Genomic DNA, 22,594 nt, shown 5'->3' with positions numbered 1-22,594 from the left:
GACTCTTTTCTTCCTTAACTGGTTTTGGTGAATATGATCCATTTGGGACACAATGTGTCGGCTTTCCCAGAAACTTGGCACCTCGCCCCCCCCCCAGTCCCCAGGAGCAGGGCCCGTCGGGGCGCTCCGCGGGGTGGGGCGGGCGCGGAGGGGCTGGTGCCCCCCCCCAGCCCCCGGCTCTCCCCGACGCCCCCCTACCCCCTCCCCAGGAGCAGGGCCCGTCGGGGACACTCGGTGGGGCGGCCGCGGAGAGGCTGGTGCCCCCCCCCCCGCCCCCGGCTCTCCCCGACGCCTCCCTCCCCCCCAGGAGCAGGGCCCGGCGGGGCGCTCGGCAGGGCGCGGAGGGCGCGGAGCGGCCGGTGCCCCCCCACCGCTCTCCCCGACGCCCCCTCCCCAGCCCGCAGGCCCCAGCGCCGGGGGGCCCGCGCCTCTGCAAGCTGAGCCTCCGCGGGCCGCGACCTGCTCCCCGGCCCCTCCCCGGGCTCCGCCGCGCGCCCCCACGACGGCTCGGCCCGGCCCGGGAGCCCTGCGCGCCCGCGGCGCCCGGCGGAGGAGAGCGGTGCCCGCGGGGTCCTCGGGGTCCGCGTCCCGCTCCCGCCCCCGCCCCCCACCCAGCTCCCTCCCGGGGTAAGGGGGGGCCGCGCGGGGAAACAAAGCGGAGCGGAGTGGAGGCGGGACGGCGGGCCGGGCCGGGCCGCCCGCAGAGGAGGCGGCCGCCGGGAGCGGCGACGGGGCAGGGGCAGGGACCGGGGCAGGGGCGCACCCTCCCGCCCGCCGCCGCCCGCGCCCCTTACCTCGGCTCCAGCGCCCGCCGCCCGCGGCCTCCCGGCTGCTCCCGCCCCGCCCGCTGCGCCCCCGGCCCGGGGCCCCGCGGGCACGCCGGCGGCGCGGGGCTCGAGAGGTCGCCGCGTCCCTCGGTCCTCCCGGCGGCCGCGGCGGCCCTCGCCCTGCGCGCAGCGCCTGTGGCGGCGAGAGGGGCCGCGCCTCCTCCCGGGCCGCTCGGCCCGCCTCCCTCCCCGCCCAGCCCTCCCCTCCGCCCCGGCCCCTCCTCGGCCCCTCCCCGGCCCGCGCCGAGCCCCCGCCGCCCGGCCCCGACCGTCGCCTCGCGGGCTGGCTCAGGGACGCGCCCAGCGCGCACAGCGGCCCTCCCCGGCTCTCCGCGCCCCCCCGAGCCCGGGCTCCAGGGCCTTCCCCGGGGAGCTGAGCCCGGCGAGGACGGCCCTCGGGTACCCCGGGGACAGCAGCGGGACGAGCCCCCGGTCTCGTCGAGGGAGGCCGGCGACGCCTGAGTGGAGACCGGAGGGCGCGCGGGAATCCGGACCTTGGAGCTGGAGACGCTGAGGGGTGTAGGAGAGAGTCCGAGTAACCCCGAGGGTCGGGAGGCGCGGAGGGAGGCGCGGGGAGGGCTGCGGTCCTCGACGCGGCCCCCTGCGGAGGACAGGGAAGGGGAGATGTGGTCCAGGTGGGGTCCCCCGAGGAGCAGGCGCCCAGACGCGCCGAGCCTGGAAGGACTTCTTAGGGGAAACGGCTGTGGGATTGAATGGGGAAGGGAGAGAGCACGCTTTATGCACGCGGGATCCCAGTGAGGGAAAGACGGAAGCAGTCCCCCTCGCCCCCCTGCAGTCTAAGGAGGATCATCCTGAGTCCTCCATTCCCAATTCTCCTTGGGACCCACCTGCCCAGCATCCATGTCTCTGCCACTCCTTGGCTGGGAAGTGTGGCCGTGGACACAGCCCCAGAGATGAATTTCAGAGTACAAAAGCCAGGGCCTTTCTTTGGTCAATTAAGCTCCAAGGCAGCCGGAGGAAGATTCTCACAGCTGCCCACAATCTAGAAGACAAACTGAATCAACTCTCCCACGCACAGATAAAAATTTTTAAATGAAGCCCCAAGGGTTCGCTGGGATCAGATGGGCCCGGCTCTCCATCTTCCCCTGATACAGGCTCTGCTCGCTGAACTGGTAACTGACCCCTTCCCACCTCCGTAGGCTCTCCCTGGCCCTGTCGCCACACCTGCACAGGTGCACCTCTACTTAGGAAAACGCCTCCTGGCTCCACTCATCCTTCAATACTCAATTCAAGCATCACCTCCTCTGAGGAGCTTTTCCCACTTAGCTCATGACTTATTTCTGACCTACCACACTGGGGTCTTTTTTTTTTTTTTAAGTATAGTTTCCCCCTTCTGATATTGCCATTTCTCCACACTATTTTATAAAATTTATTTTTTCCCAATTTTACAAGTAATATGTTCATTGCACAAACTTGGAAAAATACACACAACCCAAATACCTCCAACTTGCCCAGGCTTCTAGGGACCGCTTTTTAAAGCCAATTAACCAGAGTCTGAGCCCCCATTTCATGTGTTTCAGTAGGTGTCCAGTCAGGAGGGAGAAACCACATAGCAATTAAACAGTGAAAGTTTAATATAACGAATCTTTAACTACAACAGGATTTGGAGCAATGAGGGATTGGCAAGTGAGAAGTAAAGAGAGCTCAAAAGAAAATAGGCATAACAAATACAAGGATTTAGGAGCAGCCACTGCGCCTAGGGCTGAGATAGAGCACCAAAGGATGAGCCTCCTGCTTTGCCAGACTTGCGCCCACACCCTCCTGGAGAGAGCATGGCCATGGCTCACTGAATGGCAGAGAAGTCACTATGTTGTCAGGCCAGGGAACTTGTTGGAAATCCACACTCTGCAATTTTCTAATAATCTCCCCCTGAGGTTGTGAGAAAAGCTGCTCACAGAGAGGTATCTCATGGAAGGATTTCACTGCAAAATCACCCAAAAAGCAAGGTGCTGGGAGAAGCTGCTGGCTGCCTGCACTGCAGGATCCTGGTGCTGGAGAAACTGCCCAAAATACAGAAGCTGGCCAAGCAAGGGTGTGGCAGCCAGCAGGCAGCACTCTGTCCTCCTGCAGTATCTCCTCCACACCCCATACTGACATTTAACAAGCCAGCTGGCAGAGGAAATTCTATAAAAGGCCCAGATCCATTTTTACAGAGAAGCCAAAAGGGTGAGTTTGGAACAGATGGGCAATGAGTTGGTAACCAGCATGCTATGCAACCTCAAAAAGTCCAGGTGTTGTCATTTCCCCTCCCAAAATACGCCTCCATGTTCCAGATGAACACTGTCATGTTTACAGATCTTGTCCCCTCAGCTGGCCTTGTTGTTCCTGACGGTAGTGCCCTCTCCTGTAAGCTGTCTCAGCATTTCCTCTCTACAGCATTGCCCCACATGGAGGCAGGGACACCTTCTCCCCTCGTTCCTCAGAGCACAGCTATGGCCAAGTTGTCAGGCTCAACCAAATCAAATAGAAGGCTTAGGGAAATGGGGAGTACAGAAAGGAAAAGAAAAAAAGTTAAGACCTAATAATGGTCCCCAAGATGTGAAACCATTCACAGAACTCCCTAAAGGGTGTCTCTCTCCTTAGCTGGAGTCCCGTGCAGACAACCAGCATGTGCCCCCCACCAGAGTCTAGGCCCCCCCCCACCAATGCCACGAGGGCCTAGCAAGAAAGAGACAAGTTTCTCTTCACCTTCACGGAGTCCTGCTCCATTAAATACAGAATAATCTGCAGAGATGCAGCTCTGTCTGCAATAAAGACAAACTTACATGTTATGTTAAGAAGAGAAACTTTGTCCCCCAATAACTAAACTCATTTATTAATCCACTTCTGGAGTGGAGTGCCACTCAGCACCTGGCACTGTAGATCATTGCAATCTGAGGGAGATAGATAGTAAACAAACCATTTTACATATAGTTCTTTTTTATATCTTTGCTAAGGATGCAGAGAATATAATAATGAGAGTTAACATAGCCAAAAGGAATTAGAGAGGAAGCCCTGGAAAAAGCAACATTTAGCTGAGCTCTGAAGGATGACTGAGTTGGAATATTCTAGAAAAGGGAAATGGTGAATTTGAGGTTCTGAGGTGGGAAAGAGCTGGACCCATCTGAAGAAAGGCTTTAAGGACAGAGCCACAGGAGATGAGGCCAAAGAGGCAAATAAAAGGCAGTCACGCATGCTCATGTAGGCATGTTAAGAATTTTGGATTTTATCCTTCCAACAATGAGAACCCACTGGAGGATTTTAAGCACCAGTCTAGCTGGGGGTGGAGAAAAGACTGGAGAGTACATCTGGGAAGGGCATGGGGAGAATATAAGAGACTAGGGTTCAGAGCAAAGGTTGGGCCTAGAAACAGAGACTGAAAAGTAACTGGCCTGTAGAAATAAAGCAAAGCCCTGGGTGTGGCTGAAGTGCCCCAGGTAAAGATTGTTGACAGAAGAGACAAAACTCTCTCAAGGTGGGGTTGAGTGAGCAAAGAGAAAGAAGATCCAGGGGGATGCAGCACAATCAAGAAGTTACTTTGGACTATCTTCATTATCTGGCAAGACTGGCTTCCCTGTAGAAGAACCAAAGGCCTGATCAAAGCAAATCTATTCCCAAAGATAAATTCAAATTTCCAGGCATGGCAAAGACAAGAACAGCATGAAGTTTTTAAAAAGGCAGCCGCACTCTCCTCACCATCCACTCACTTTATGGCCATCAAAACTAATCAGCCAGAGTTTCCTATCCTTTTCTAAAAAGTTGAAAATAATATTAGCTATAATCCCACTTCCTAGAAATACCCATGTCGTTATTGTCTCTGGTGGAATCTTTACTTAAATTACCCAAATCTAAACTCGAAGTAAAAGGTCATCCCCAATTCACCTTTTTCTCCACATCTCTTGGCACATAGAAGGTCCCCGGCCGTGTTTACAGAAATGAGTTTCATCTCTAAACTCTTTCCAGGGCTATGCAGTATTTCTGATAGAAGGACACTGAGCAGGGCACCTGGGTGGCTCAGTTGGTTAAGTGTCTGCCTTTGGCTCAGGTAATGATCCCAGGGTCCTGGGATGGAGCCCTGCATCCGGCTCCCAGCTTATGGGGGAATCTGCTTCTCCCTCTCCCTCTGGCCCCTGCTTGTGCTCTCTCTCTTTCAAATAAAATAAATAAAATAAATAAAATAAGATAAAATAAAATAAAATAAAATAAAATAAAATAAAATAAAAAGAGGGACACTGAGCTAATGACATCAACCAGCAAATCATCCCTGCCAAGTTCTATGTCAACAAAAGTTTTCTTAAAACACCTTTCTTGGGTGGCCTAGGTGGCTCAGCGGTTTAGCGCCGCCTTCAGCCCAGGGTCCTGGGATCGAGTCCCACATCGGGCTCCCTGCATGGCGCCTGCTTCTCCCTCTGCCTGTGTCTCTGCCTCTCTCTGTCTCTCATGAATAAATAAATAAAATTTAAAAAAATAAAATAAAACACCTTTCTCACTTTGGGAAGATTATTTTTTCTAAGTTGTGGCTTTTTGCTCCTTTTTCTTTCCTTCCCAGCACCTGAGGAAAGATGTCTTCCTGCCATGTAAAGCCTCTGCTGCAGCCTAGAACCCACTGGCTACAAAAACAATACCACGCACACACGCAACACCCCTCAAGAATGACTGTGTTTAATACATATCTCCACAGAGCTCAAAAGCAGTATTACAGCCTGTTCGTGGGCAAAAATGAGGATTCCAGCAGAAGTTACTTCCACTAAGTGCCCTTCTATTACTTCATGCCCTTAACATTAATGGGCTACTGGCATTGTCCATCCCAGCAACCCCAGGATCTAGTAGAGAAGCAAAGACCACAATGGCTCCAGTCCAGCTGTCTCTCCAGCATCTACAGGCCACTCTGCCAATGTGTCAGGCTAATTCTGGACAAGTTGAGATTTCTAGAAGTTAGCCTTTTCAAGGAAGGCCACATCTCTCCTTTCTGAAGATTAACTTGGTCACTTATAAATGGGTCTTTCCTCTGGCTGCTCGAAAACTTGCACGATTTACTTCACTGCATTTTTCAACTCCTGAAAGAAAGAAAGCAGTAGGGGTGATTATAATCCCAAATAGTTGTGTTTAACCCCAAACTCTAGATCCACCTTCTAGATCCATCGCCTTAAAATCATTTGCGTGTGTGTATGGTGTGTAGTTGAGAAGTAGAGTCATGCACTATGTGTGTGCTCACCTGCACACATGAGTGATGGATCTTCTTTCTCCTGGAATCAGTTTTCCTTCACACTGCCAAGTTCATAGGGCCCAACTTTTTTTAAATCTTTTTTTTCTTTCTTTGTTTTAAATTTTAATCCAATGTACTTAACATAGCGTTATATTAGTTTCAGGTGTACAATATAGGGATTCAACAATTCAGTACATTACTGAGTGCTCATCATGGTGAGTGTATTATCCCCTTCACCTGTTTCACCCATCCCCCCACCCAACTCCCCTCTGGTAACTACCAGTTTGTTCTCTGTAGTTAAGAGTCTGGTTTTTTGTGTTTCTTTTTTTCTTTGTTTTGTTTCTTAAATTCTGCATATGAGTGAAATCATATGGTATTTGTTTTTCTCTAACCTATTTCACTGAGCCTTATACCCTATAGCTCCATCGATGCAGTTGCAAATGGCAAGATCTCATCTTTTTTATGGCTGAATAATAGTCCATTGTATGTATACCACATCTTCATCCATTCACCTATCGGTGGACACTTGGGCTGCTTTTATATCTTGGCCGTTGTAAATAATGCTGCAATAAACATAGGGGTACATATATCTTTTCGAATTAATGTTTTTGTTTTCTTTGGGCACATACCCAGTAGTGGAATTACTGGATCATATGGTAATTCTATTTGTAATGTTTGAGGAACCCCCATACTGTTTTCCAGAGTGGTTGCACCAGTTTGCATTCCCATGAACAATGCTCAAGGGTTCTTTTTCTCGCATCTTAGGCAATACCTGCTGTTTCCTGTGTTTTTTATTTTACCCGTTCTGACAAGTGGGAGGTACTATCTCATTATGGTTTTGATTTGCATTTCCCTGATGATGAGTGATGTAGAACATCTTTTCATGTATCTATTGGCCATCTGTATGTCTTCTTCAGAGAAATTCTGTTCATGTTTTCTGCCCATTTTTAATTGGATTGTTTGTTTCTTGGGTGTTGAGTTGTATAAGTTCTTTATATATTTTGGATATTAATCTTTCATTAGATATGTCATTTGCAAATATCTTCTCCCATTCAGTAAGTTGCCTTTTAGTTTAGATTTTCTTTTTTTCTTTTAGAATTTATTTTCCAAAATGTCTACAATGAACATGAATTACTTTTGTGTTTTTTTTTTTTTTAAAGATTGTTACATCTTTTTTTTTTTTTTTTTAATTTTTATTTATTTATGATAGTCACAGAGAGAGAAAGAGAGAGAGGCAGAGACACAGGCAGAGGGAGAAGCAGGCTCCATGCACCGGAAGCCCGACGTGGGACTCGATCCCGGGTCTCCAGGATCGCGCCCTGGGCCAAAGACAGGCGCCAAACCGCTGCGCCACCCAAGGATCCCCATGAATTACTTTTGTAAACAAGAAAAATAGTTACCAAAAAAAACCCCTAAATATCATACTGAGCCAAATTGAACAGCCTTTCTATTGTTTTTTTTTTTTTAATTTATATAAATTTTAGACAGCTAATATACAGTGCAGTATTGGTTTCTGGAGTAGAATTCAGTGATTCATCACTTACATACAACACCCTGGTGCTCATCATAAGTGCCCCCCTTAATCCCTATGACCCATCTAGCTCATCCCCTACCCCCTCCTCCATCAACTAACTCTCATTTGTTCTCTATTGCTAAAAGTGTCATATGGCTTATTTCTCTCTTTTTTTAATTTTTCCCCTTCCCATACGTTCATCTATTTTCTTTCTTACATTTCACATACGAGAGAAATCATACGGTATTTGTCTTTCTCTGACTTATTTCACTTAGCATAATACATTCTAGCTCCTTCCATGTCATTGTAAATGGCAAGATTTCATTCTTTTTGATGGCCAAGTAATATTCAAGTGTGTGTGTGTGTGTGTGTGTGTGTGTGTGTATCCCACATCTTCTTTATCTATTCATCTATCCATGACATTTGGATGGACATTGGGGCTCTCTCCATAGTTTGGCTATTGTTGATAATGCTGCTATAAACATCGGGGTGCATGTACACCTTCCAATCCATATTTTTGTATCCTTTGGGTAAATACCTAATAGTACAGTTGCTGGATCATAGGGTAGTTCTATTTTTACCTTTTTGAGGAATCCCCATATTGTTCTCCAGAGTGGCTGCACCAGTTTGCATTCCCACCAACAGTACAAAAGGGTTTCCCTTTCTCTGCATCCTTGCCAACCCCCATTGTTTCTTGTGTTGTTAATTTTAGCCATTCTGACAGATGTGAGGTAGTATCTCATAGTTTAGTTTATTGATTGTTTCCTTCACAGTGCAGAAGCTTTTGTTTTTTTATGAAGTCTCAGTAATTCATTTTTCCTTTTGTTTCCCTTGCCTATGGTGACATGTCTAGTAAGAAGTTGTTACAGCCAAAGGTCAAAGAGGTTTCTGCTTGTGTTCTCTAGGATTTTGATGGTTTCCTATCTCATACTAAAGTCTTTTATCCATTTTGAATTTGTTTTTGTGAATGATGTAAGAAAGTGATCCAGTTTCATTTTTCTGCATGTTGCTGACCAGTTTTCCCAACATCTTTGGTTAAAGAGACTTTTTTAAAAAAGATTTTATTTATTTATTCATTCATTTATTTATTTATTTATTTATTTATTTATGAGAGAGAAAGAGAGAGAGAGAGAGCACGAGCAGGGGGAGGAGCAGAGGGAGAGGGAGACACTGAGCAGGGAGCCCCGACGTGGGGCTTGATCTCAAGACACAGGGATCATGACCAGAGCCGAAGGCACATATTTAACCAACTGAACCACCCAGGCACCCCAAAGAGGCTATCTTTTTTTTACTGGATATTCTTTCCTGCTTTGTTGAGGATTAGTTGACCATATAGTTGTGGGTGCCTTTTAATTTTGTTGATTGTTTCCTTTGATGTGCAGAAACTTTTTTTTTTGAAACTTTTTATGTAATCCCAGTAGTTTATTTTTGCTTTTGTTTTCCTTGTCTCAGGAAACATACATAGAAAAAAGTTGCTATGGCTGATGCCAGAGACATTACTACTGCCTGTGCTCTCTTTTAGGATTTTTATGGTTTCAGGTCTCACATTTAGGTCTTTCATCCATTTTGAATCTATTTTTGTTTATGGTGTAAGAAAGTGGTCCAGTTTCCCCAACACCATTTATTGGATATTTCCATTGGATATTCTTCCCTGCTTTGTCAAAGATTAATTGACCACATAATTGTGAGTTTATTTCTGAGTTTCCTATTCTGTTCCACTGATCTATGTGTCTCTTATTGTGCCAGTTCCATACTATTTTGATTACTACAGCTTTGTATTATATCTTGAAATTGGGATTGTGATACTTTTACTTTCTTTCATCAGTGTTTTATAATTATCAGAGGTCTTTCACCTCTTTGATTAGGTTTATTCCTAGGTATTTTATTATTTTTGGTGTAATCATAAATGGGACTGTTTTCTTAATTTCCCTTTCTGCCATTTCATAAGTAGTATATAGAAATGAGATGCAAGTACATTGATTTTGTATGCTGCAAACTTATTGAATACATTTATCAGTTCTAGTAATTTTTTTGTGGAATATTTAGGGTTTTCTATATACAGTACCCTGTCATCTGCAAATAGTGAAACTTACTTCTTACCAATTTGGGTGGCTTTTATTTCTTTTTCTTGTCTGACTGCGATGGCTAAGACTTCCAGTACTATTTTGAATGAAAGTGGTGTGAGTAAACATCCTTGTCTTGTGCCTGACCTTATGGAAAAGCTGGTTTTTTTTTTTTTAATTTATTTTTTATTGGTGTTCAATTTACCAACATACAGAATAACCCCCAGTGCCCGTCACCCATTCACTCCCACCCCCTGCCCTCCTCCCCTTCTACCACCCCTAGTTCGTTTCCCAGAGTTAGCAGTCTTTACGTTCTGTCTCCCTTTCTGATATTTCCCACACATTTCTTCTCCCTTCCCTTATATTCCCTTTCACTATTTATATTCCCCACATGAATGAGAACATATAATGTTTTCCTTCTCCAACTGACTTACTTCACTCAGCATAATACCCTCCAGGGAAAAGCTGTTTTTCACCATTAAGGATGATGTTAGCTGTGAGTTCTTCTTAAATGACCTTTATTATATTGAAGTATGTTCCCCCTAAACCTACTTTGTTGAGAGTTTTTGTCATGAATGGGTGTTGAACTCTGTCAAATGCTTCTTCTGCCTCTATGAAAATCATCATATGGTTTTTATCCTTTCTCTTGTTGAAATGAGGTGTCGCACTGATTGATTTGCAAATATTGAACCATCCATACATCTCAGGAATAAATTCCACTTGATCATGATGAATGCATTTTTAAATATATTGATTCAGTTTGCTAGTGTTTTGTTGAGTTTGTTGAGAATTTTTACATCTATGTTTATCAGAGATATTGGCCTACAGTTCTCTTTTTTGGTAGTATATTTATATACTTGGTTTTGGTATCAGGGCAATACTGGCCTCGTAGAATAAATTTAGAAGCTTTTCTTCCTATTCTATTTTTTGGACTAGTTTGAGAATAATAGGTATTAAATTTTCTTCAAATGTTTGGTAGAATTCACCTGTGAAGCCATCTGGCACTGTTTGTTGGGAGGGTTTTTTTTTTTATTACTGATTCAATTTCTTTGCTGGTAATTGGTCTGTTCAAATTTTCTATTTCTTCCTGATTCAGTTTTGGAAGATTTTATGTTTTTATGAATTTATCCATTTTTTCTAGGTTGTCCAAATTGTTGGGATATAACTTTTCCATATAAATTTTTTGCTAATATTCTCTTACAATCCTTTGTATTTCTGTGGTGTTGGTTTTTATTTCTCCTCTGTCATTTCTCTCTCTGATGAGTCTAGCTAGTTTATCAGTTTTGTTGATCTTTTGAAAGAACCAGGTGGTGGTTTCGTTGTTCTGTTCTACTGGGTTTCTTTGTTTCTATTTCATTTATTTCTCCTCTAGTCTTTAAAATTTCCTTCTACTGGTATTAGATTATAGGGTTTATTCTTTTTTATTCCTAGCTCCTTTGGGGGTAGGTTAAGTTGGTTGAGATGTTTCTTGCTTCTTGAGGTAGGCCTGTTTTGCTATTAACTTCCTTCTTAGAACAACTTTTGCTGCATCCCAAAGATTTTTTGAGCCATTGTGTTTTCATTTTCATTTGTCTCTAAGTATTTTTTATTTCATCTTTGATTTCTTAGTTGACACATTCACTGTTTAGTAGCATGTCATGTAACCTCCATGTATTTGTGTTCTTTCCAAATTTTTTTCTTCTGATTGATTTCTAGTTTCATAGTGCTATGGTCCAAAGAGATACATGGTATGACTCCAGTTTTTTTTTTTTTAATTTGCTGAGGTATGTTTTGTAGCCTAATATGTGATCTATTCCAGAGAATGTTCCATTCTCTGCACTTGAAAATGATGTGTATCCTCCTGTTTTAGGATGGAATGTTCTAAATCTATCTGTTAAATCCATCTGGTCCAATGTATCATTCAGAGCCACCATTTCCTTGATTTTCTGTTTGGATGACCTCTGTATGGATGTAAATGGAGTGTTAGTGTCCCCTACTATTATTGTATTACTATTGATTAGTTCCTGTATGTTTGTTATTAGCTGCTTTTTGGATTTGGGTGCTCACGTGTTGGGTGCATAAATATTTACAATTGTTATATCTATATCTTCTTGCTGGATTATTCCCTTTATGATTATATAGTGTCCTTTTCTTTCTATTTTTTTTAGATTTTATTTATTTATTCATGAAAGACACACAGGGAGAGGCAGAGACATAGGCAGAGGGAAAAGGCAGGCAGAGGGCTCCCTGCAGGGAGCCTGATGTGGGACTCAATCCCAGGACTCCAAGATCACACCATGAGCCAAAGGCAGATGCTCAACTGCTGAGCCACCCAGGCATCCCTATAGTGTCCTTCTTTCTCTTTTATTATAATCTGTTTTAAAGTCCATTTTGTCTGATATAAGTATTGCTACTCTGGCTTTTTTTTCCACTGCCATTTGCATGAAAAATGCTCTTCTATCCTTCGCATTCAATCTGCATCTGTCTTTCGCTCTAAAATGAGTCTCTTGTAGGCAACATATAGATGGACCTTCCTTTTTTATCCATTCTGTCACCCTGTGTCTTTTGATTAGAGCATTTAGTCCATTTACACTCCAAAGTAGTTATTGACAGGTATGTACTTGTTGACATTTTGTTACTTGTTTTATGATAGTTTTTGCAGTTCTTCTCTGTCCCTTTCTTCTCTTGCTCTCTTCTCTCAAGGTTCACTGGCATTCTTTCTTTCTTTTCTTCTTTTCTTCTTTCTCTCTCTCTTTTATGTAAAGATTTTATTTATTTATTTATTTATTTATTTATTTATTTAAGAGAGAGAGAAAGAGTGAGAAGGGAGAGGGGCAGGGGGTGAGAGAGAGAGGGAGAGAAGCAGACTCCCTGCTGAGCGTGGAGTTCAATGTGGGGCATAATCTCACAACCCTGAGATCATGACCTGAGCCAAAATTAAGAGTCGGACCCTCAACCAACTAAGCCACTCAAGCAGCTCTCTTTCTTTCTTCTTCTTTCTCTTCTTTCTTTCTTCTTTCTTTCTTTCTTTCTTTCTTTCTTTCTTTCTTTCTCTTTTTCTTCTTTCTTTCTTAAGGTTTATTTATTTTGAGAGAGAGAGAAAAAAATGGGGAGGGAGAGGAGATCTCAAGCAAAATCCCTGATCAGCTTGGAGCCCAAAAATACAGGGCTCAATCTCACAACCCTGAGATCATGACCCAAGGTGAAACCAAGAGTCAGATGCTCAACTGACTGAGCCATCCAGGCACCCCATCCCTGGCTTTCTAGAGTGATAGAGTTGGATTATTTTCTCTTTATTTTTTACATATATCTATTACTGGTTTTTGATTTGTGGCTACTATTAGGTTTGTATTTAATGTCTTTGCATATAATAGTTGATGGTTGCTTAAGTTTGAAGCCATTCTTTGGTCCTCTCCCACCATGTTTTAAGTATATGGTGTCATATTTTACATCCTTTTATTTTGTGACTTCCTTAACTGATTTGCATTTTTAATTTTTTAAAAAAGATTTTATTTATTTATTTGACAGAGAGAAACTGTGCCAGCAGGGGGAGAGGCAGTGGGAGACGGAGAAGCAGACTCCCTGCTGAGCAGGGTGCCCAAGATGGGGCTTGATCCCAGGACCCCGAGATCATGACTTGAGCCAAAGAGAGATGCTTCACTGACTGACCCACCCAAGTGCCTGTGATCTTTATAGATATACTTATTTTTATTGCTTTTGTGTTTCCTACTTTTCTTACTCCTACTTAATGGTATTTCCTTTACTATTTCAGGAGTCCCCTTTAACATTTCTTGTAGGGCTGGTTAAAATTCCTTTAAATTTGTCTGGGAAACTATTTATCTCTTTCTATTCTGAATGATAGCCTTGATGAATAGAGTAGTCTTGGCTGAAGGTTGTTGTTGTTGTTGTTGTTGTTGTTGTTTTTTTCCAGCACTTTGAACATATCATGCTACTGTCTTCTGACCTGCAAAGTTTCTGCTGAAAAATCAACTAATCACCTTATGGGGTTTCCTTTGTATATGACTGTTTTCTTTTCTCTTGCTGCTTTTAAAAGTCTCTCCTTATCACTACTTTTTGTGATTTTAATTACTATATGTCTTGGTGTGGACCTCCTTTGGGTGATTTTGTTGGGAGTTCTCTGTATCTCCTGCATCTGGATTTTTGTTTCTTTCCCCAGATTTGGGAAGCTTTTAGCTGTTAATTACTTCAAATAAATTTTCTTCCCCCTTTTCTCTTACTTCTCTTTCTAGGATCTCTGTAATGCAAATGTTATTATGCTTGATGGTGTCACCGAGTTCCCTAAGCCTCTTTTCATTGTTTCTTGTCTTTCCTTCTCTCTTGTTCATCTTGGTTACTTTCCATTACTATATCCTCCAGGTCATTGATTTATTCTTCTACTTCTTCAAGTCTACCATTTATTCCATCCGGTATATTTTTAATCCCACTTATTGAGTTCTTCATCTCTAATTTGTTCTTTTTTATGTTTCCTATCTCTTTGTTAAGGGTCTCACCAAGGTCCTTCACTGTTTTCTCAAGTCCCATTGAGTATCTTTGTGACCATTACTTTATATTCTCTATCAGGCACATTACTTATCTCCATTTTATTTAGGTCTCTTGTTATGATTTTGTCCTGTTCTTTCATTTGGGACAAATTCCTTGGTCTCATTTTATCTAACTCTCTGGGCCTGTTTCAATGTGTTGGAAAAGTCATCTATGTCTCCTGTTCTTGAAACTAGTGGGTTTATGAAGAAGAGGTTCTGTAGTGCCCTGTGGTGCAGTGTCCCCTGTTCACCAGAACCTGGCACCTCAGGGGTGTCTCCCATGTGCATTGTGTGTGCCCTACTGTTGTGCCTAAGCAGCTTTTGCCTTCAGACCAGCTGTCTGCAAATAACTTGGTCCCTGTGGATGTTAATGGGCCAGTCTGGGGCTGTCTTGGGTTTGAGCTGAGTCAGACCAGACATTTGCCAGAGATGTGTTAGCACCAAACTGCCGGGTGCTTTCTCTGTGTTGTCTCAAGAAGCTTTTGTGGGTGGGCAGACCCTGCAATCAGACTCAATGTCTGCTCCCAAGCTGCGGCTCAGACCTCAGCAGGACTGATGTATATGGACATCTTTCCCTCTTCTCAGGGTAGGAGTCACTTTACAGCAGTGCTGGCCCTTGTCACGGCTGCCTGCACACTGCCAGGTCTGTGGCACGCTTTGGATGGGCTCCAGCCAAGTGTGTATTGGAGGGGGTGGGTCCACAGGAGAGCACAGCAGCTGGGCTTGTGGTGCCAGCAAGGTCCCCTGTTCCTGGAGAAGACTCCCAATAATCCCTGCTCATGCAGCACATGCTCTGAGATTAGTAAACAAATCTCCTTCTTGTATACTTCAGGCAGTGTTTTTCAAACTGCTGTTTCTTTGCTGTATCTCCACAGGGCTGTTTGCTGTACTGTCTCTTTGAGTTAATTATTTCTGAATCAAATAAAGTATCTATTATAATGCTATACACCTTAAAGATGTCCAGTCAATTCTTGCTTACAAGATGGTTAATATAGAAAATGTTTATTTTCACTGGAGCCTTCAGCATAGGAAAAGTGTTTGCTGAACACATAAAATTTCTGTAAAATGTAAGACTTACGGAACATGAGCATGGCTTTTCTCTCAAGTTTCTGTTAATGGCTCTGAGTTCCACTTTCTCAATTTCCTCATCCCCATGAAACTTGCCCTTGGACTTCATTACAGCTTTTCTGGTTGGACTCTTCCTGAATTCCTTTTACTTCTTCCCAACCCCATTCATTATAGTAAGACTTTTCCACTCTCCTGTCAATAGCATTGTCTTCCTAACCTCCTGTTAGATACATGCTGCTGCTACTGCTTCTTACCGAAAGCACTGGCATGTGGGTTTTGGATGCAACAGTTCTAAGTGGGCCAGAAGAAAAGGAGAAACAGATACACTTCTGCTTGCTGACAAGGATAGCTTACACCACATTTGAAGCAGAAGGTTGTTGGTGTGGAGTCATCTGACAGGATCTTTAGAAGGGAAGTGAGCTTTTGAAATTTACCTAGAGAATGGACTTGGCAAAGATATTAGACTAGCAGCTTTCTCCTCGTAAGCAGAGCTATGAAGTCAGTTCAGGTATACTGGTGTATAGTTGAATAGGCACAAAAAGAGCTCCTCAAAAAGTTACAATTTGGTGATGATATACAATTTTAGGGCTTGGGTTTCAAAACTAGGGTATTAAATGAGCTAAAACATGACCTGGAGCTCAGATTTATATGGTTGTCCATTTTTTTTAAAGAAAGAAAAAGTCTCAGGGTGTCCTATAACTATTATAGTGAACATTCATCAAATATGTCATATATGTCACCTATTTATGCATATAAGGAATATACATATTGCCATGTTGGTACATATAGACTTACCTGATTCTCTTAACAGCCTTATCCTATTGCATTTAAAAAAAGGAATTTACAAACTTTAGTGATAGAATGGAGAAATAATGTCATGTAGAAAAAAATTTGCTTTTTAAACTTTTTAAACTTTTTAAATTATGTCTAGCATATAACAAATACTTATCGAATTAACAGATACAGAATGAATAAGCCTTTATTATCTTAAGTTAGAGCAATAATACCTTGAACTTATAGCTATTCATTCTTTTTTTAATCCAAACTTTCTAACCACAAGCTTTAAATAAGGCACAAGCTTTAAAATCCAAATTTCAGGCTTTTAAATTAGATTTAGTTTTCAATAGGACTATTTATAACCTTTCCATAAGAGATTAGATTTGTATCATTACACTATAAGAAATAGGTTTCCATTAAAAAAGAAAAAAAAATTACATTAAAATTTTGTCTTTTAGGGACACCTGGGTGGCCTAGTGGTTGAGTGTCTGCCTTGGCTCAGGGCATGATCCTGGGGTCCTAGGATTGAGTCCCACATCAGGCTCCCCACAGGGAGCCTGCTTCTCCCTCTACCTATGTCTCTGCCTCTCTCTCTATGTCTCTCAGCATCTGCAGTGATCTTCCAAAGGTAAAGGATTGACGAAATCTCTCTGCCCTCAATTTTTCTCCACTATGGTGGAGAATTCTAAAAATACTGCTATCTTACCACTTTTCCAAAGAGAAAAGAAAGAAAGAGAATATAGTGGTTGTCTACTCTTTATGCCTCTGGAACAGTTTGCTTCCTTCTTTACCCCCACCCTTCATCCCCCTCTCCCAAGAAGGTACAAAGAACCACATTTGTGTATTTTATTATTCCGTGTCATTGGAATGAGAGTCCCTGTTTTAAACAAGCAGCCCTGAATGCAGGAGACTACACAGAAGCTCAACGCAGGAGGCTGCTGTCCTGGCTTTCTCAATTATCTGCAAATATGTACTCCTTGCTCAGCAACTCCGCAAGAGAATCTATAGAACAATTTTGGTTCCTTTTAATGGGGTAGACCCAATTTGTCACCTGTTTAAGAAAATTTCTTTGTGGGAATCCCTCGTAGCTCAATGGTTTAGTGCTGCTTTCAGCCCAGGGCCTGATCCTGGAGACCCAGGATCTAGTCCCATGTCAGGCTCCTTCATGGGGCCTGCTTCTCCCTCTGCCTGTGTCTCTGCCCCTCTCTCTCTCTGTGTCTTTCATGAATAAATAAATAAAATCTTAAAAAAAAAAAAGAAAATTTCTTTGTTAAAGCACCATTTTCTATAACAAGAGGATATTGATAACTTGTGTGGAGTCCTAACTCAACTCAAAATTTAACTGGGAAATGCACCCACCTCGATTATTATGAGCCAGCAACGCTCCTGTTGTTACCTGCTCACACGGAAACCTGAGGCGGTCCAGGTGTACCTCCTGGCGAGGGAAGTGGCTGGGAAATCTGCCTTTTGTCATTGCAATGAGGTAATGAGAAACATGCGAGGAGCCCTCTCCTGTCTCATCAGCACTGTCCCAAGGGCAAGCTGAGCAGTCGGGTGACAGACCACAGTGGTACAGACCATTACCCCAAAGGCTCCCAGCTCCTGTGAAGAGTACATGAACAAGCAGCCCATCAGAGGGTCCCCCCAGGCCATCCACAGCCTCAGGGACCACCACCCACTCCTGGAAAGTTATACTTTGCTCCTATTTTATTCCCAATCCAGCACAATGTTAGTAGTACAAAGGCTTACTAGTGGAGGAAGACAAAAAACAAAGTTCAAGAGAATGATTCCTTGCTACCTAACTCCCACCCCACCCCCTTGGGGGCCGGCCCTGTCCACTTTCACCTGCCACCTCTGGACTCCCTCATCCTGTCTTCCTCCCTACCTTAGACAGCGGCCACCATGCCTCCCACACCACTCAGCCGCCTCTGACCCCTCCTGGCCTTCACTCCCACAACCACTTGGTCTCCAGCCTTCTCCTTGTCACCTCCTAAGGAGTGTCCAAACCTCTCCTCCTCTCCACCATTCCCACCAGAAGCCCAATCACCACAAGTTCCTGGTAACCCTCTGGCGCTTCGGGACCTGGCAAAGTGACATCTGTCTGTGAACACCTTCCAGGGCCTGTCTGGGTGGAACGAGCTCTGTGCTTCCACTGCATTAGGACTATTGCTTCCCCTCCCTAACTAGACAGTGGACCCTAGGGCGGGGGTATACTCCTCATCTGTGAAATGGGATGTTACTTGATGTTATTTTATTTCATGTCATAAGTGAAATGACAATAATGTTACTTGTCTGATGAGGTGGTTACAAGATGTAAATGATATAAATGGTCTGAATCACTGAGCTCAGCGCTTGGCAGAGTAAGCGCTCGGTAAATGTGCACATGTCATCAGGCTGTGGATCTCCTCTCCCCAGGTTAGTATACAGTGAGGGTGGCGGGCACTCTTCCTGAATCAGGACGCAGAACATCATAGGTAACTCAGGGGTGCTCGTCTCACGAGTGGACTGTTTCCTCTGTGGAGCTGTGTCCATCTCTCGCTGGGCACACACGTTTTGCAAAGCCCTGTGGAAACTGGATGCTTTGTCCCCACGGGCAGGAATCACTTCTTTCTTTCCCCTCTATCACACCAGCTTCTTCTATTCGTTAGCATAACTGGGTTCTGAAAAATCTCCTTCTCCCCTTTTCTGCTTTCATCTGGGAGCTGCTGGTGGATAACTCTTCTGTGCAGGCTCAAGTTCATCTTCATCAGAAGGTGGATGAGGAATGTTGTCGGAACTCTGTAGAGATGACAACTCTCACCTCACCCTCTCTGCTTCCCAGGAAAAGCTACATGGTTAGCGGGGGCTCCCCTTTAATAAAAATCCAATGCCCTTCCTTTTCTGGCCATATTGCATTGTGTCATCCCAGATGTGATTACACTAGGAAATTTCTGTAAAGCACTGACCATCATACATTTTCAAAGAAAGTGAACGTCAATATACCTGGAAGGAGAAACCTCTGTGTGTCTGTGCAAACATGTGTATGCATGCACCCGCAAGTGTGTTTGTGCACACCCACAGCATAGTATAACAGCTAGCAGCCCCTGCTGGAGTCAGAATGTCTGGTTTAAATCCTGGCTCCATGTCTTACATGAGTTTTGTGACCTTAGGAAATGACTTAGCCCTCCAAGCCTGTTTCCTCATGTATAAATGGGGACAATAGAGTATACCAGATGGAATCAGATGGAGATTAAATGAGTTCATATCTGTAAAGCACACAGTAAGCACCACATGTTATAACAAGCTAAAAACAACTACAGAATTCCTTTATCCTAATGCTTTCTTTTCAACATATTTTCAAACACGAAAAATAAATAATATGTGGCACAGTGTGGGCTGTGTCCGATGTAGGTGGTCTTTATTGCTCTTTGATGGATTGATATCCAAATTCATATCTACAACACAGCCCTGGCTTACTCTGTGGAACAACCCAAATGACTTTAGCACAAAATCAGCATTGTGTAAAGAAACTCAACTGTATACTTGCCTAGGGAGAAGAAATTCACAGACTGATGATATACTAACATTTACTGAACATTTATTTACTCAGTGCCATGCACTAAACTCAGTGATTCAGATCATTTATTTCATTTGCATCTTGTAACCACCTAATAAAATAGGTAACATTATTGTCCCATTTCACAGATGAGGAGTTACCTGGGTTGTAAGAAGGATGAGCCACCTGCCTGTGGTCAGAGAGCTGCTTATCAGCCGACCTAGGCTGGATGGGTCTGATGACCAATTATATGGTAAAGACAGGACTCTTCATTTTACTAATGAACTCCTTTCCATTTTGAAAATATAGTTCCAGAGCTCCAAGTTAATTATCATTGTTACCACATGGATGTTTATTAAATATTGGCTGTTGGTTATAATGACCAAGCCCCAGACCAAATTGGGAAGCTGGGCATGGCCTTCTGTGCCCCTTCCCCAATATCTCCTCTAGGTCCCAGGATAGACATCACACAATAAACAACCACTGGCTGTTGCTAGGAGCTTAAGCCATGAACTTTCTTAGGGGATATTTGTACTTTAATTGAAAAACTGACGATGCCTTTGAGAATGAAAAGAATGATGAGACACCATGGAATCTCAGACATTCATATAAGCAACGAGGGTGATTTAATTGAGGAGACCTCCCCATAGCCCGTCAATCACTCCGACAGATCGACCCTGATGGTACACATTCATATGAGATAATATTGTGACTGTACTGAGTAATTTCTGTATTTCCCTTCCTGGTGAGACCTTGGCCTGAGTTATCCTTTGTTACAAAGTACACATGGTTGTAAACTGTGTCTATTTCCTCAATTGGTGTCAATTCTGACTCAAACCAGTTTAGGCTAGTAATGAAGTAAGAACCAGAAAGCCAAAGCCCCCTGACACTTGAGGCAATTGATACCAGGGTAGATATAAACTTGAGAACTCCTACAGGGAGAGAGGCAGATCTCTACACGAGGACACAGGGTCGCCTGAATCCCCCTTGCAAGGAAAATATAGGTTCAGATCCTGAGTTGAATATGAAATGTGGGAACAGGTCCAGAGATCTAATTATCTTTCCTTTTCCATTACCGAACTCTACTCAGTACACTAGCCCCTGTTTCTAGTTAGTAGTTGTGTTAGTTTGCTAGGCTGCTGTAACAAATGACCACACGCTGGTGGCTTTAAATAACAGAAATTTATTCTCTAAAGATTCTGGAGACAGGGCAGCCCGGGTGGCTCAGAGGTTTACCGTTGCCTTCAGCCCAGGCTGTGGTCCTGGAGTCCTGGGATCGAATCCCACATCAGGCTCCCTGCATGGAGCCTGCTTCTCCCTCTGCCTGTCTCTCTCTCTCTCTCTCTGTGTGTGTGTCTCATGAATAAGTAAATGAAATTTTAAAAAGTACCTTCAATTTAAAAAGAAAAAAATATTCTGGAGACTGGAAATCTGAGATCAAGGTGTCAGCAGGGCCGTGATCTTTGTTAAGGCTCGAGGAGAGAATCTGCCCCATGCCTTTCTGGTAGTTGCCTGCAATCCTTGGCGTTCGTTGGCTTGTGAACACATCACTCCGATCTCTGCCTCTGCCACCCCGTGGTGTTCTGCTCCTCTTATAGGGACACTAGTCATGTTGAATTGGGGCCCTAACGACCTCAACTTCACTTGCTACCTCAGTAAGACCCTATTTCCAGATGAGGTCACATCCCCAGATACCAAGAGTTAGGACGTCAACCTATTTTTTGAGGAGACACAATTCAACCCACAACAGTAGCAGGACACTAAACCTCAGCACCAAAGAGATCCAGTCCCTTCCAACTTAGAACTCCGGTCTCTGTCAGACACTTATTTAGTTAATGTGAGATTCTCCCCAGTTCCCTGCTCCTTGTCTTCTCTCTGGATATAAAGTAAGGTCTAGGAGGAGGCTGGGTGGGGGCAGGTGAGGGGTTCCGAAGAACGAGGGCAGAGCTGGCCCAGTATGAGGGACATGTGATTGGCACAAATGCCTTAGTGCTCTGAGTCCATCCAGCCTGGACCTGGGCATCATGCTTGGCCTTACAGCTGCACCAGCCCCCCACCAGTAGAACTCCATAGTGTTCTCCTTGCCTCGACCCGGAGTCCTCTTCCAGTCTGCTGGGCCATCTTTGGTCCAGCTTTGTGCCTTACTCTGGGGAACAGACAGATTTGGGAAGTCCACCTCCCACAGCACTTGGGGCCCTTGGGGGTACACAGGACCTGAAAGCTGTCCTCTGGCTCTCTGTCTAAAGTTGGCTTTTTTTTTTTTTTTTTCCAGTTCACTGCTCCACTGGATGGGAGCTTCTCAAGAGGCCCTAATTCTCTGGAGGCTGACCCCCAGGGACACTGCTTTGGGATCTTCAAATCTTCTCTAGGTTATTTTATCCCTATCCTCAGGGACAAGGGCACAGCCCAGCATAGCAACCAGCTAAACCATCTGATCCTCTATGTACCCTAGGCCCCCTCACCCTGGCCCTGTGCCTTAGCCCAGGACAGGTGTTTATCTCCAGCCTCAAAGTACATTTGTGCACAGGGAGGTGCTGCCCTTAGGATATCACATAAGCTTCTCTATTCTACAGTTTTCCTTTGAAATGCCCAAAATGAACCAAATGGTTCTTAATTTCATGCTTCTAGAAACAGAAGAGGAGCTTATATGAGACCAACCCTTCTGAAGCAAAAAACTAGCACTAAAGCCAAATATATAGGCACATCCACTCTTATGTTTGGAGTCATTAAAGAGCTGCCCAGATACTGAAGTCTAGGACCAAAATCTCTGAGAAAAGTGAATTTTGGAGAAGGGAGCCTAATATTCAGCTTCCTTTTCTCCTAGAGGTGTTTTCCAGTCACTAAGCTGCCAAGATAGCCAGAGAGAAGGTATCTGCATGAACTGGGCCCCCTAAAAGTCTAGCATCCAGATAATGTATAAACTTAGACAAATCAACTAACTAAAAAAAAATCAGTCATTGCAATTAAAATATGGGCAAAAGATTGGAACAATTACTATACAAAAAAAGATAACCAAATAGCTCATAGACATGCGAAAAGATGTTCTATCTCAGTCACCAGGGAACTAAAAAACTAAGACAACAAA

At 44.0% G+C, this 22,594-nt stretch overlaps 1 long non-coding RNA gene across 1 annotated transcript in view; it reads right to left on the bottom strand.

The window, feature by feature from the left end:
- Positions 1 to 5,473: 5,473 nt before the first annotated feature.
- The window catches only part of LOC144314167 (uncharacterized), a 41,777-nt gene continuing 24,656 nt past the window's right edge, over positions 5,474 to 22,594 (bottom strand). Inside the window, exon 4 of the long non-coding RNA XR_013379949.1 lies at positions 5,474 to 5,884. This is a non-coding gene — a long non-coding RNA (uncharacterized LOC144314167). The remainder of the gene's footprint in view (positions 5,885 to 22,594) is intronic.

Source organism: Canis aureus, chromosome 1, assembly GCF_053574225.1.
Source record: "Canis aureus isolate CA01 chromosome 1, VMU_Caureus_v.1.0, whole genome shotgun sequence".
Classification (NCBI taxonomy): Eukaryota; Metazoa; Chordata; class Mammalia; order Carnivora; family Canidae; genus Canis; species Canis aureus.
The sequence above is the reverse complement of the archived record's forward strand: the minus strand, read 5'-3'. Positions and strand labels throughout refer to the sequence as shown.